This window comes from Cuculus canorus, chromosome 1 (genome assembly GCF_017976375.1).
Source record: "Cuculus canorus isolate bCucCan1 chromosome 1, bCucCan1.pri, whole genome shotgun sequence".
NCBI lineage: Eukaryota > Metazoa > Chordata > Aves > Cuculiformes > Cuculidae > Cuculus > Cuculus canorus.
The window spans coordinates 131,333,354-131,347,594 of record NC_071401.1 but is presented as its reverse complement, the minus strand read 5'-3'; the positions used below and the strand labels follow the sequence as shown (position 1 = coordinate 131,347,594).

At 41.7% G+C, this 14,241-nt stretch overlaps 1 pseudogene; it reads left to right on the top strand.

Moving 5' to 3' along the window:
• Positions 1 to 14,241, top strand: part of LOC104066618 (elongation of very long chain fatty acids protein 4-like) — a 21,240-nt pseudogene extending 6,999 nt beyond the window's left edge.

Sequence of the window (14,241 nt, the reverse complement as noted above, 5' to 3'; positions counted from 1 at the left end):
AATATGCACATTGTTTTTTGGAACAGATGGTGTTGAACAGAAAATGCATCACTATTGGTTTTCTTTTCTTTCAGTTTCTGGTAACTTCGATCTTGGGTGACTACAGCTACCTGTGCCAGCCAGTGGATTACAGCCAAAGTGAACTAGGAATGAGGGTACAGTTCTATACAAAGCTTTCCTTAGGCCCTGCTCCTCATGTGGCTATGCAGATTGTTTTGCTCATAAATAGAAATTTGCATGCCTAAGAAGGCTTTTACTCCGGTCTGTTGCTTGCAAATCTACTTCACTGTATTATCTGCTTCACCATTTGTATTTTGCTTTAGTTCTCTATAAATTAATCCTGTCAGTAAACATAGCTATCTAACTTTCCTCTTTGGTCACTAAGAGAGGATGAAGGTAGAAGTCCAAGATAGACATTGCAAATAACCTCTGAAATACATGTGACTCTTGCTATTATTATATAAAGATTTTGGGTGATTGCTATCAACAAGAAAACCAGGATTTATATCCTCAATTTTGCATGACATGAATCTTGACATTTCTTTCAGCAGAGGCAATTGACTTGTCTGGTAATCACAGCGAGAGGAAAGGGTGTCCCACAAGCTTCAGCTTTCCAAACACTGCATGAGTTTTTTCTGATTGAATTCAGAGCCATTATGCTTTGCCTCCAGACATAACCAGGCTGGAACACATGCAAGTATGGGTATTATCTGTTTAGTTACTCATATACTTGCTGTTAGGGTAGAAACAGTTTCTGAGCAGCTCACCTTGCCTTGCCAAAAAGCAAGCAACTGAGCGAACCAATAGTCTGGCTAGCCAAAGAAACTACAAATGCCTTTCTGCCCCCCCAGATCGACACTCCTTCCTGAACTCCCACCTTGAAAAAGCAACAGCTCTTTTAGATTCCCTTAGTTTTTCCCCTTTGCCGTAGGTCCCAGGCGGGCAGCGTTCACATAATACACAGTCGAAAACCTTAGGCAGTGAGGTCGAGTAGTGATTTTGAAGTCTAACAGCGTTTCCTTTTGCTGCCCAGCAGATGGCAAGAGTGTGTTGGTGGTTCTTCTTCTCCAAAGTCATCGAGCTGCTTGATACGGTAAGGAGGGCTCAGCTTGGCTCCAGAGCGGGGCTGATGTCGTGAATAAATCACTCCCTTGTCAGAAAGGGGCAGGGTGCCAAAAGCTAATGCCCTCAGTTGATCCTATATTGATTTGGTTGATGCTTTTCAGTAAATGCTGTTTTCATGTCTTCTCTTCAGCTTGTTTGTGGGAATAAGGCTGATACTGTTAACTACTCAGCTTCAGTGTGCTGAGTATTGACAGCATTTGGTCTGTAAGATTCCAGCACTGCCACTGCGTATCATATTTCTAGGCGTCCTCAAAAGTGCCTCTCCAGAACCAAATAATCACTCCTCTCTCATTTGCCAGTCTCTGTCCCAGTGGCTGCTCATGTTAATACCCCAGCACTTACCCTGTGTGTGGGCATTCCCTTCTAACTACAGTGCTAGGGGAGAAGCTTTAACCATGGCTGTTTCCAGATGGTCTCCCAAAACCTTAGCTACTAGTTGATTAAATCTGAAACAAGATCTGCCATTGCCTATTTGACTGAATACTAGCAGTTACTTGGGGAGCAAAAAAACTGCAAATGTACGAGTATGTGTCCTGGTATTTTTACTGCCACAGGTTATCCTAAAGCTGTGGGTTAAATATTTGTGTCTCGTGAAACTGAAAGCTCACCTGAAGACAGTACCTTTTTATAGCTTGTATTAAGGTCTCCCCCTGTATCATAATAAGTTGACTGAACTAACAAGGGAATTCCATTTTTCTGCTTGGTCAGCAGAAGTAAGCTATTATCTTAGCCTGTCTAAGACTTCACATTCTGGTGCTTTTAGGGGGACAAGTTGACAAAACACTGTCTAAAAATTGGAACAGTATGTGGAGCCCTCCTAGGTCTATTGCCAGTATGTTGACCAATTTTCTGGTTCCATCGGCAACAAAAGCAGCTTTTTGATGGTCCGAGCCTCTGAAAAGCAGATTTACTTCTTGTGTTGTGTGTGAGTATGTACACACCGAAATACAGTGACCAGACATGTATTCGTCTGTCAAAATCACTGTTCCTAATACAAATTCCAGAAGGGTTTGGGCATTCAATGTCATACTTTTTTGCAGATCATCCTCTAGCAACAGTAAACATCTATCCTATGTCCTGAAAAGGACCAGAACCAAGCAACTGAAAACCATATAGAAGCTCAGCCAGAGGCTCAGATGTGTCCTTTTCGGACCTGGGGACCTGAATCCAAACGTAAAAATAGTTGAGGCTCTGTGGAAGAAATCCTGCCCTCCAGTTCTTTCCCATTCCAGATAATATAAGATCTATTGCATGTGTCAAACTTCACCAGTTTTTATCCACAGTAGAGGAAATGGATTTGGGAGATTCAGAATCAAAATTAACATTCTTTTCACTTTTAGCATGAACTCTTTTGTCCAAACACATCAACTCAAGTTTTTCCTTTGTCTGGCTTCTTTCAGGTTTTCTTTATTCTGCGCTAGAAACAAGAACAGGTGACATTCCTGCATGTGTACCATCATGGCACTATGCTGTTCAACTGGTGGTGTCAAGTATGTCCCTGGAGGGCAAGGTATGCTTTTGCAGACACCTTATGATTCAGCTGTTCTTGTGCTGTGGAGATAGCATAAAGAGTGCAGATGAGCTCACTGGCAGGTAGGAAGCTCACCTATTTCCAAAGGTTTGAAAAACACGTGTGTTTCAGTTGATACCATTTGGTCAGCTCTTTTGGCTATTTAGACTGATGTATTCACTGTCTTGTCCAGAATGAGACTGTACCAGTCATTCCTTGTCCAAACAGAAACATACATGACCTATACAAGGTCTATGTATATCTCCACCCAGACCAGCAGTCCCTCCGGCCCCATTCAGATGAGCCTGGTGCAGCAGCCCAAGCTCTGTCTCTCTCTTTCCTGCTCTGACTGTGTCCAGCCTAGTCCTTGCTCCCTTTCTGGTCTGTATCCAGACTGCTTCTCCTTTTTGCTCCACTTAAAGAGAATCATCTGAGTACTAGATCACTCCAGGTAGGCCCCGCACAAGATGCTGGGTATTCGTTTTGGGAAGCTCTGTTGGTTGTAGCACCAGAATATGGTCACAACACCAGAATGGTATGAAATGCTTAGGCCAGAAGATGAAGAATTCTCTCCTCTGCCTTTGAAACTCTTTCTTTGTCTCTAAACACCAGATATGAGATATGAATATGCTGAAACAAGAAGGGAGAATATTATATGCTCTCTAGGTGGTGTCTGGATTGAAGGTTCATGCATGGGGTGGTATGATGTAGTTTGAAAGCATCATTACAGTGGCTGTGAGCTCATCACAGGGTTAGTCTTGAATAGTTTGTTAGCCTTGAATAGTTTGTGTGTCTTGTTCATCCTGACTTCCTTATTCCTCAGCCTTCTTTATTGGGATGCTAAACTCCTTTGTACACATCTTCATGTACAGCTATTATGCCCTGGCCAGCCTGGGACCACAGATGCACCATTACTTGTGGTGGAAGCGTTACCTAACCATCATGCACCTGGTAATTAATTCCATGTGTTCACCTCTGCACTTCTGTGTCCTGTGTGTGATGGTCTACTGTCTGTCTCTGTCCCCTCACTGGCTCAAGTCTTGATGTTTGCTGCTGATGGAAGTCACCATGTCCTTAGATGCCCTAATGTGCCACTGTGAGAGGTGAACTGATTGGTGACCTTCTTTGAATGGTACTCTCACAAAACTAGCAAGAAACCTTCAGTGACCATATCTACTAACCAGTCTCCACCTTTGTAATGGGAAGGAGAGAAAAAAATATTCTCCCTTTTTTTGTTGAATATAGAAGCCTTTTTTCCTCCTGAGCCCTGAAAACACAGCTTGAATTTGAGAGGTGTGGGGTGACAACTTGGGAAAACTTTGGATTCTCAGTAGGGCACATGATTGAGCAGCCTTCATTCTGCTTCTTTGAATAGGAAGAATATGTCTAACTGCCGGCAAATAGATGAATTAAAGAAAAATACATGAATTTTACTTTCTGTAGAGAATTTCTTTGGATTTTCTTTCCCTCATCTCTGAAGAGATGAAAAATCCTACCAACCCTGTGGTTTTTCAAAGGTTCAGCATAAAAGCAATATTCCAGACAAGGACAATAATTATAGTTAAGCATCTAGGAGACTTAATTTCAAACAAAGAGAGGTTATGCAAAACAAAAGTATGTAGTTAATAGAGAAGAGAGGGAAGAGCTAGGTAAGGTGTAAAATAGTGGTGCACTGGAGACTGGTCCAGAATTCTTACTTATACTGCATGGTAAATGCAGAACAAAGAAGAATTGCATTAAATGAGAAGATATTTGTAATGCAAAATATAGCACAGGAAAGCAGGTTTTATTTAATGTATTTTCAGTATGTAGAACTCATTGCTTCAGAGTATTGAAACAGGTAACTTAGTAAAATATAAAAGAAAGAATTAACGTTTAAATAAATAGAAGTAACATCTGTAGTTCCTCTCCTTAAGTTAAAAGCAGATCAAAATCATTATGGGTGTAATAATCTGATTACCATTCAGGGAAGGGTAGTCTCCCACCTTTAGTCTCCACATTCCAAGACCTCAGGCCAGTGGCAGAGAGGTGGCACAAGGGCAATAGTCTGCTTCTGGGCAGGTGAGGCTGGTTTCCAAATCCGTTCCTTGCAGCAGCGGACAAACCTCAAGGTTTGACGGACAGGTATTTCCCTTTTGTATTGGGAAAACACCATTGGACTTGAAAGACAAGTTTTGTCAGGGATGTCAGGAGAAGCATGCAAGTGGTACTCTGCGTTAAGGACGTTACTAGTACCTTGTGCTCTTTATGAGGGACCAAATGATCAGTAGGGGTATGTCTCATGTAGAATCCCTAATCTGGCTCCTTCTTTTTTTCCCCCTCTTCCAGTGCCAATTTTTAGCCATTGCTGCTCATTCTTCCTACAACCTCTTCACAGAATGCCCGTTCCCTGATGGCTTCGACATTGCAGTCTTCATCTACATTCTCAGCCTCATTGGTCTCTTCCCACACTTCTACTATCGGACCTACACTAGAGGGAAGCAGGAGAAGCTAACTTAAAGAAAATCAAAGAGGAGAGTGAGCACAATCTGATGATCTTGCACATTCTCTGCTGCTTCCAACATGATTGCATGAAGAAAATACATTTGGGGAGTGTGTAAGAGGCTCTTGTGTGCAGACTCATGGTTGCTTTCAAATATCTCAAGTTAGGAAGAAAATAAGAATGATATAAAATCAGGGATTAAGATATTGAGGAGCACACTTAATTGAAACTGATGCAAAGCCAATCCAAGTAGTCATCAACATAGCAGCCTTTGCGAAATTAGCACCAGAAGATCCCCTCCTTCCCTTCCATCTGTTAGCTCAGTTTGCAAGGTCTAGCATCCAACCATGAATCATTGGCTCATTTCTTAGGCTATAGAGGGTTACTTTGCATTCATCACACTACCTCAGCTTACCGTTCTAGATCAGGAAGGACGGTTTAAGCATAAACACGAAGTAAATAGCATATTATATTGTCCAACTAGACAGGTATCTCTATTCTTTCACTGTTCTGAAGATAAAGAAGGCATTATGAGCACTTTCATCCTAAGTAGGAAACTAATGCAGTAAGAATCATCATGTACCATTTTTTTGAATGCTTATTTGCTGAAAGCTTATTAATCTTTGTTGCTTTCATAACAACAGAGAACTTTTCATGCGTGAAGAGTACTTGGCATTGCTCCTTACAGATGCCATATTTTTTAACAGAAAGAATAGATTAAGGTTCCTTATTCATAACTTTTCCCCTCCTATTAGGTATTCTTATTGTTATTAATATTTTAAAATTTTGCTTTTCATGAAATACAGCTTTACACCACCATAAACAACCACCTCAACTAACTAATTGTAGAAGTATTAACACAAAATATGTAAAGTCCGTTAACTGACTAGTGCAAAGATGCACATGTCCATTGACTTTATCACATCACTTACTGGCTCCTTTCTTACTCCTAAATTGATTACAACTAGAGTATGGCACTTAGATTCATGTACAAATAGTTAAATGCTATTAAATTTTTTATTTTTAAGTGCTTTGAAAGCCCTAAATTCAGATCTTAAACTACTAAGTTGTATTTACTTATTGCATTCTGCCTTGTTGATTAGAAAAATTATTATGGAGTAGTGATTCGTTTCACAGCTGAAAAGCAAAGCTCTTGAAGGAGAGAATTAGAATTAGTGATGTGATGCATTGCCATTTCCAAGCTAAATTCACCTCATATGTGAAGAAGTCCAATTCCTCTGGGAATGTCTAGAGGACTGATGTTAGCCTGAACCTAGAAAATGGATGTATACCAAAAAAATCATGTGCTCTACACCAGCTTGGAGTTTAGTGGCTGTGCAAAACGAATGCAATGTGTTCATCACCAATTTGTGTTCCTATGCCAAACCCTTCCTTTAGCTACTACATGCACACGTACAAGATAAAACAATATTCTTCCACTCCTTGCCTTCCTCCCCTCCACACAGATACACAAAGAATTTGTTTACAGTATCACAATGATAACTTCATAAATGTCATTTCACTGACTTGAATAGTCTTTCTTCTGATTTTCACTGGTAAATAGGAAAAGCAAAGCAGCGCTTATTTTAGAACTATGTGCTAGCTGTTTTTCTTCAAGCCAAATATCTCTCCACACTGAAGAGAAATTGCACTGCTTTTACATACTAGAATGCTACTTTTGTTAATGTTTTCAATAATAAAATTCTGGGTAGGTCCTCTATTCTTCCCTTTATATAGCAGGTCAGGAAAAAAATCTGCTGTGTATCTAAAATTCTGTACTCACGTTAAGGGTTTCCCCAGAGGCCTCTCCAGCACTGAAGACTTAGTGCAAGTGAAGCTGTTTCATTAGTCCTATCCACTAAATAATTCACTTATGGCCCTATCCTGCTTAAACCATCAGTACATTTGCCCCGCTGTTTTCATAGTGGAGCATACCTTCCTGCAGCTGGCTAGATTATCTGTGCTTACAAAGAAATCAAATGAATTTAGCTCTTTTTCCTATATGTAAGGGGATCATGAGTAGGTCTCAAGCTGTGTTCCCCCTCACGTAAGCTTTTTCAGATTGTAATTAATAATTTTAAAGGCTACACTAATAATTTTATACCAGAGTAAACATCAAATATTTTTATTTTCCTTGATTCATTTGTAATTCATGACTGCATAATTAATGAAATGAACAGGATATTTGGGTGAGATTACTCAGTGTTTTTGCAAATCCACTCCTTTTTATAACATATAAATTTGTAAACATCATTAAGTGTTTTTTTAAGCTGTCTATGCAGCTTAATTTGTGTCTGTGCATGACATGAGCTTACGGCAGTGGATTCTGGACTGTGACTGGCCACACAGCTGGTAACAGAATACGTAAGCATGAATTAGCCATCTGACAACTTGTGGTAAGTGACTGATCACCTAAATCACACAACACTGTAACTATTTGTGCTAGACAAGCAACCTCTGAGCTATCAATTCCTGTCCCTCACAGCCTGATCTTGCACTTTCGACATGGAAGAACTTTTTGTCAGTGTAACTTCAATGGCCATAGGATTAAAATGAAGTATTTTCAGTTGGGTAGTAAGGAGGTATCAAGTTTACCCACAAACACAAGGCTTTGCAAACCTAAACAGATATTGGTATGAAGCACAACCATTACAGAAGCATCAACAGCAAGAAAATTCACTTGTGAGAGTATTTGCACTAGCAATGAAGATAAAAATGTATAGGTATACCTGAGTAGCTCTGCAAGTCATGATTCTTTGGTCCTTCAGATTGCACTCACTTGTCTTCAGTTTTCAGTTTTAGATTGGAATATCACAGTTCGTGTTGCCCTCTTGAGGCATCCTATTGTGACAATTGTGTTGTGGGGAGGGACTGTTTACAAAGGTTTGTAGTGACAGGACCAGGGGCAATGGGTACAAACCGGAGAGGGGCAGATTTAGACTAGACAGAAGGAGGAATATCTTTACCATGAGGGTGGTGAGGCACTGGCACAGGTTGCCCGGGGAAGTTGTGGATGCCCCACCCCTGGAGGTGTTCAAGGCCAGGTTGCATAGGGCCTTGAGCAGCCTGGTCTAGGAGGAGGTGCCTGGGAAGATCATGGAACAGATCCTCCTAGAAGCTATGCTAAAGCACATGGAGGAGAGGGAGGTGATTAATGGCAGCCAGCATAGCTTCACCAGGGGCAAGTCCTGTATGACCAACTTGGTGGCTTTCTATGATGGGGTAACCGCAGCAGTGGACACGGGTAAACCAATGGGTGTGATCTACCTAGACTTCTGTAAAGCCTTTGACATCGTCCCCCACAACATCCTTCTCTCTAAATAGGAGAGATATAGATTTGATGGGTGGACGGTAAGGTGGATAAAAAACTGGTTGGATGGTCGTATTCGAAGAATAGTGGTCAATGGCTCAAAGTCCAGATGGAGATCCGTCACAAGTGGTGTCCCTCAGGGGTCCGTACTGGGACTGGTGCTGTTTAATATCTTTATCAATTATATTGACAGGAAGATTGAGTGCACCCTCAGCAAGTTTGCGGATGACACCAAGCTGAGTGGTGCAGTTGCCACATCAGAAGGACAGGATGTCATCCAGGAGAAGTGGGCCTGTCAGAACCTCATGAGGTTCAGCAAGGCCAAGTGCAAGGTCCTTCATCTGGGTCAGGGCAATCCCCATTTTCAGTACGCAATGGCGGATGACGTGCTTGAGAGCAGCCCTGCAGAGAAGGACTTGGGATGCTGTTTGATGAGAAGCTCAACATGAGTCGGCAATGTGTGCTCGCAGCCCAGAAAGGCAACCGTATCCTGGGCTGCATCAAAAGAAACGTGGCCAGGAGAGTGAGAGAGGTGATTCTGCCCCTCTATTCCTCTCTTTGTGAGACCTCATCTGGAATACTGTGTCCAGTTCTGGAATTCTTAACGTAAGAAGGATACGGAGCTGTTGGAATGGGTCCAGAGGAGGGCTACAAAGATGATCTGAGGGCTGGAGAACCTTCCCTTCGAGGACAGGCTGAGAGAGTTGGGCCTGTTCAGCCTGGAGAAGAGAAGGCTCCGAGGAGATGTTATAGCGACCTTCCAGTACCTGAAAGGGGTCTACAGGGAAACTGGAGACGGGCTATTTGTAAAGGCTTGTGGGGATAGGACCAGGGGGAATAAGTATAAACTGGAGAGGGACAGATTTAGACTGGACATTGGAAAGAATTTTTTCACTGTGAGAGCGGTGAGACACTGGCACAGGTTGCCCAGGGAGGTTGTGGATGTCCCATCCCTGGAGGTGTTCAAGACCAGGTTGGATGGGGCCTTGGGCAGCCTGATTTAGTGGGATGTCCCTGCCCATGGCAGGAGTGTTGGAACTAGATGATCTTTAAGGTCCCTTCCAACCCAGACTATTCTATGATTCTGATTCTATGAGGTGTCCCTGACCATGGGGTTGGAATGAGATGAACTCTAAGGTCCCTACCAACCCAAACTATTCTATGATTCTATGATTCTCTGACAAACAAAACCTTGAAAGCAGACGTACATGCTCCTGGAATTTAGAAAATAATAAAGACACAGAAAGAGATTTCCCCTTTAAGACCAGGTCCCCGGAGTTAGATGAAATCACAGCAATGCACTGTAAGTCAAAAGTGCTGGAAATTATAAATTGCACGTTTGGATGATTCATGCTGTCTGGTGAAGTTCAAAGATTTGAGGGTGAATTGAAAATATCCTGTCACAGCTAGATTTACAAAAACCTCTGGGCCAAACGCTGATTCCAACAATATCAATGACAAACCCTCCAGATTTCGCTGAAAATAAGGTGGCACAGCTGTGTGAAAAAACATGCACCCAGCTACATAGTTTCATTTTTGAGTTTGTTTTTTTTTTGTGAGCAGATCGGAGTCTCAGTTAAACTTAACGCATGACTTCTAAGGGCACAGTTGTGTGAAAGCCCCCCCCCCAACCCCGTTATAAAATGTGGATCATTATGCATTTTCCAGTAGTTTACATTCACAAGATGTGAAGCATAATGCAAGTATTCTGTTTAAATTAATAAGCTTAGTATCTGGTAGTGCTCAGCATCCTTGCTATTGTTCAAGTCAATGTAAATTATGGATGTTCTGATCAAATTACTTTTGAATTAACCAGACCATTTACTCAATGCTTATTCTCTCTCAGATGATAAATGAGAGGTATTCTCATTTTAATCAAAACAAAATACAGAAAAGAAAATCAATTACTATTTAATGCTATTTTTCCATCAGCATGTGATGGAAAGTTTCCAGAGGAAATTAAACTTGCAAACCAATATAAAATGCAGGAACATGGTTGGTTCTGAAGACAGGAATTTTTTTAATATATACTATCATAAAATATGATACTGTTTGTTTTTTTAAATACAGCAGAAGAATTAATCTAAACAATTAATTAAGCAAAACCAGGATGTGGTAGATCACTTTGTACAGTAAAAAATCTGTTGCTACCGACGCAAAACACCTCCAAGCCGAATGCTAAGGATCAGCTGACCCTATATATAGAACAGTGTGAATTTGCTGAATTCATTAATGAATAACTTCAGGGATTAGGGCTTGATAGATGGAGTGCTCACATCCAGATGTTTACTGTGATTTGTCAATGGGCTTGCACTTAATCCTCTTGAACAGGAAATAAGAGTCTTTTCTTTGGGGTCTCCCTTGGGGACAGTGGCCTTCTCTCTCTGGCCTGAATCATCTCAACATAGGATCAGGCTGCTGGGGAATTAACCAAGTGGAGGAGGCATGGATTTGCTTTAACCCTTCAGTTTCCTCTTGGCTTCAGACTGACTTCCTCATCATCTGCCATGATGGTTATTTAGTTAACATATGGAAAAGAAAAAAAGGAGTCACCAGTGTTATCCCAAGAGGAGCATTTGTGGGGTTGCTTTCCCCAGAAAATGTGTCTAAGCAGACATGTCTAGTCCCACTATGACCGAGTAGGAGGGCTGTGGGCAGATGAAGCCTCTAGATGCTGGTGTATGCCTCTCCATATCTCAGTATCATATTTTTATTTTGTTGAGGCTGCAGCTCCACAGCCAAGAGGGAGCCCAAGAGGGCTGTCGGTGCCCAAGAGGGAGTATTTGTGAAAAGACTGGAGGTCCCCAAGGTGTTCTTAGTCAGGTATTCCAGAGCAAGTGTAGATGAATGCAACCTCTGCAGACTACCCCCACCACTCATTTCTCAATGAAAATGTGATGGGTCACTCATTTCGCTGTGTGGGAGTGTCCCACTGAATGTCAGCTCTCAGCAGCCACACCACTCCCATTGCTGCATTAATGGCATGTTTGAGTGCTGCTCATCACCTCATTATGGCCTGGATCAGCCAGCTGCATCTGTCCCAGTACCAAAGATCAGAAGTTCAGTGAGAACCTGAAAATGCAGCAGAAGACAAGAGCAGTTGCAGAAGTTTTGTATGTGGTGGTGCACGTGATTACACAGGTATTACATGTATTATTGTATATAATATACATGTATTTTTCATGTCCCTGGCATGATGCTGTAAAGGGCATGAGGATACGGTTCTTCTATTCTTCCCATGGAGGGGCATTGGGGATGGGACACAGACCTGCCTTCAGGTCAAAGATAACAGAATCTCTAAAGTGGACAGCGTTCCTTCTTCTGTAAAACTTGTGCAAGCCTCTCATAGTTGCTAGCTGGTAAAGTAGGGAATCCTAAAAGAATTGCATTTAGGCAGCCACTTGATGTTACCTAACCTGGGGAGCCCCATTTACAGCCTCAGGAGAAAACCTGCAGGCTGCAGGATAAGTCACTACTGGTGCAGTGTGGACCAGATGGGGAAAAAAAGTAACATCCTGGATGGAGGGGATAACAACAGGCATTATAACTGGACTAGAGGAATTGAGTGGCATTGGGAGATGCAGAGCATAAGTTTTGGTGTGGATATGCTGGAGTGCATGGGACTGCTGGCATGCATGCATTTGCTCAGGGTAGAACATACTTTTTGCTATATTACAAGTATGGGGACGAGAAATTCTTTGTTAGGGAGTGCCTGGTTAAGCCATTAGTAATGCATCTCAGCACTTGATGTGTCCCACTGTTCTGCATGTCATCCTTTCTCTCCGGTACCTTGGTATTCTGCTGGTAGGACTGCTCTTCAACAAAGTGTTCAGAGTCTCTTTACCACACTCCAACATTGTCTTCTTACCCATTTCTTCCCTCTTCCTTTGTACCCACGTATACAGATACCATATTAGATTCTCAGAACTGTTAAAGCTGCAAAGAAAGTAGTTATATTCTACTCAAACACTATACAGAGCAGCTGCATTTTCCTCCTATATCAATTAACAATGTACATTTTCTTAATAGGTTTTTCAGTCAGGCTTTCAGTGAGATGAATGTGGGCAGGTCTGTCTTTTGCTCAGCGCTTCAGCATAATCCCGTCTGCCTGCAAACGCAGGATGTGAACACTGCAATACAACATTTAGAAGAGCTAGAAACTTGGGGTTTAATCAAGGGGGGATTTCAATTCAGTGTAATCTCTCCCAGGCATCAGAGAAGCGCTCATGACTGTTGCTGGTGGAGGAACAGGAGAATAGATAGGACTGTTGGAGAGGCAGCAAGTTTGCTAGTCCTCTGTGCATTTTTGTGAGATCTGTACAGCACCTACATTCAGCCCCTCCTGTTTGTGTCCCCAGAAAGCTGTCTGGCACAGTCTGGAGCACACTTACTGCAAAGGGGAATTTTTGAACTCTAGGAGTGGAAACTGAAGTGCAGGAAGAGAGATGAGAATGGGTGGGGGTCTTTATGAGGGGTGCTTTAAAAAAAAGGGGAGATCTGTGTTGGCAGGTGTGTATATGTCTCTCTAGAGAGCTGGAGTTTGTTTTTGGGGCACTCGTCTAATGCAATGAAAGGTTCCATAAATGCAAAGTGCTTGCAAGTGAAGGCTAATTGTAGCCCGTGTGGGAGGAGATTCCTGGAAGGGGGATTGCTGATGGGGGAAAGGGCGTGTATGTTCAAATACGCACAAGAACAGCAGAGAAAATGAAGTCCAGAGGAGAGGAAGCAGGCACAGGTGTCAGCAAGTCCTCTGCTTTATGTTAGCAGTTCTATTTGTATGCAGATGAAAGCACAGTTGAATGTGAATGCCTGTGACTGGCCCCAGGAAAGGGGCATAATGAGCACAGTCCAGAGGTGTTTGTTGTGATGGCCAAGTGCCACACTTCCTGGGGTGCAAGTTATTAATTTTGACAGGCATTGTCTCTGGGAAATCTATATAAACTCGTCTAGAGATGTTTCCTCTTGAAATAAATGATTATTCTTGAGGCAAGGTTTGGAGGGAGAATATCTAGCCTTAGACAGAGCTGGAAAAAGAATAATTTTCCAGTGTGCAAGCCCTTCCTCTGGTTATAATCCTTGACATGGACTAGTAACAGATCAGCCATTGTTTGTTGGAATGCCCAGGTATGTCTGTATTTATTGCAGAGTTTGCTAGTTCCAAATGGCATTATACTACATTTTGCAAGTTTGATACATTATTCCATTAAATAGTGAATCAAAGGACCATTATTTTCAAGGGCTACTCTAGAAAACTTATCTGTAATTGTGCTTCTAGGAATTGATCGTGTGAATAAAGTGGTCCTTTACTTCACCAGCACAATGGCAAAACAGGTCAGCAATTCTGTGCTTAGTTCTTAGAGGTATATTACAGAACACAACTGTGCTGTGGGCAAATCAATCACATACAGTAACCATTTAATATAATTATGGTTTTCTGTTTAGGCAGTTTTTAATATCTTTGGCCATATTTTATACACAGAGCAAATGTTTTAAATGAAGCGAAAAACCACTAATCCAAATGAATCTAGGTAAACAATTCGTTGGAGCTGTGAGTACTACCACAAGGATTCAGTAAAAATGTCACTGTAGTAATGCCACTTGGAAGGCAAAATAGTTTTTCACTTAATCTAGTGTTTTCCGTACTTGATTTTTTTAGAAACACAGAAACTCCAGAAGAGTGATGTGGTATATATACACATAGTTTTTTAATCCTACAGTATCTGTATACATATTTAGTAAATTCCCCTGTAGACGTTGAATAGAATAGATGAGTTCATGGTTTGAATATAGAAAATAAGATCTTAGCAATGATTG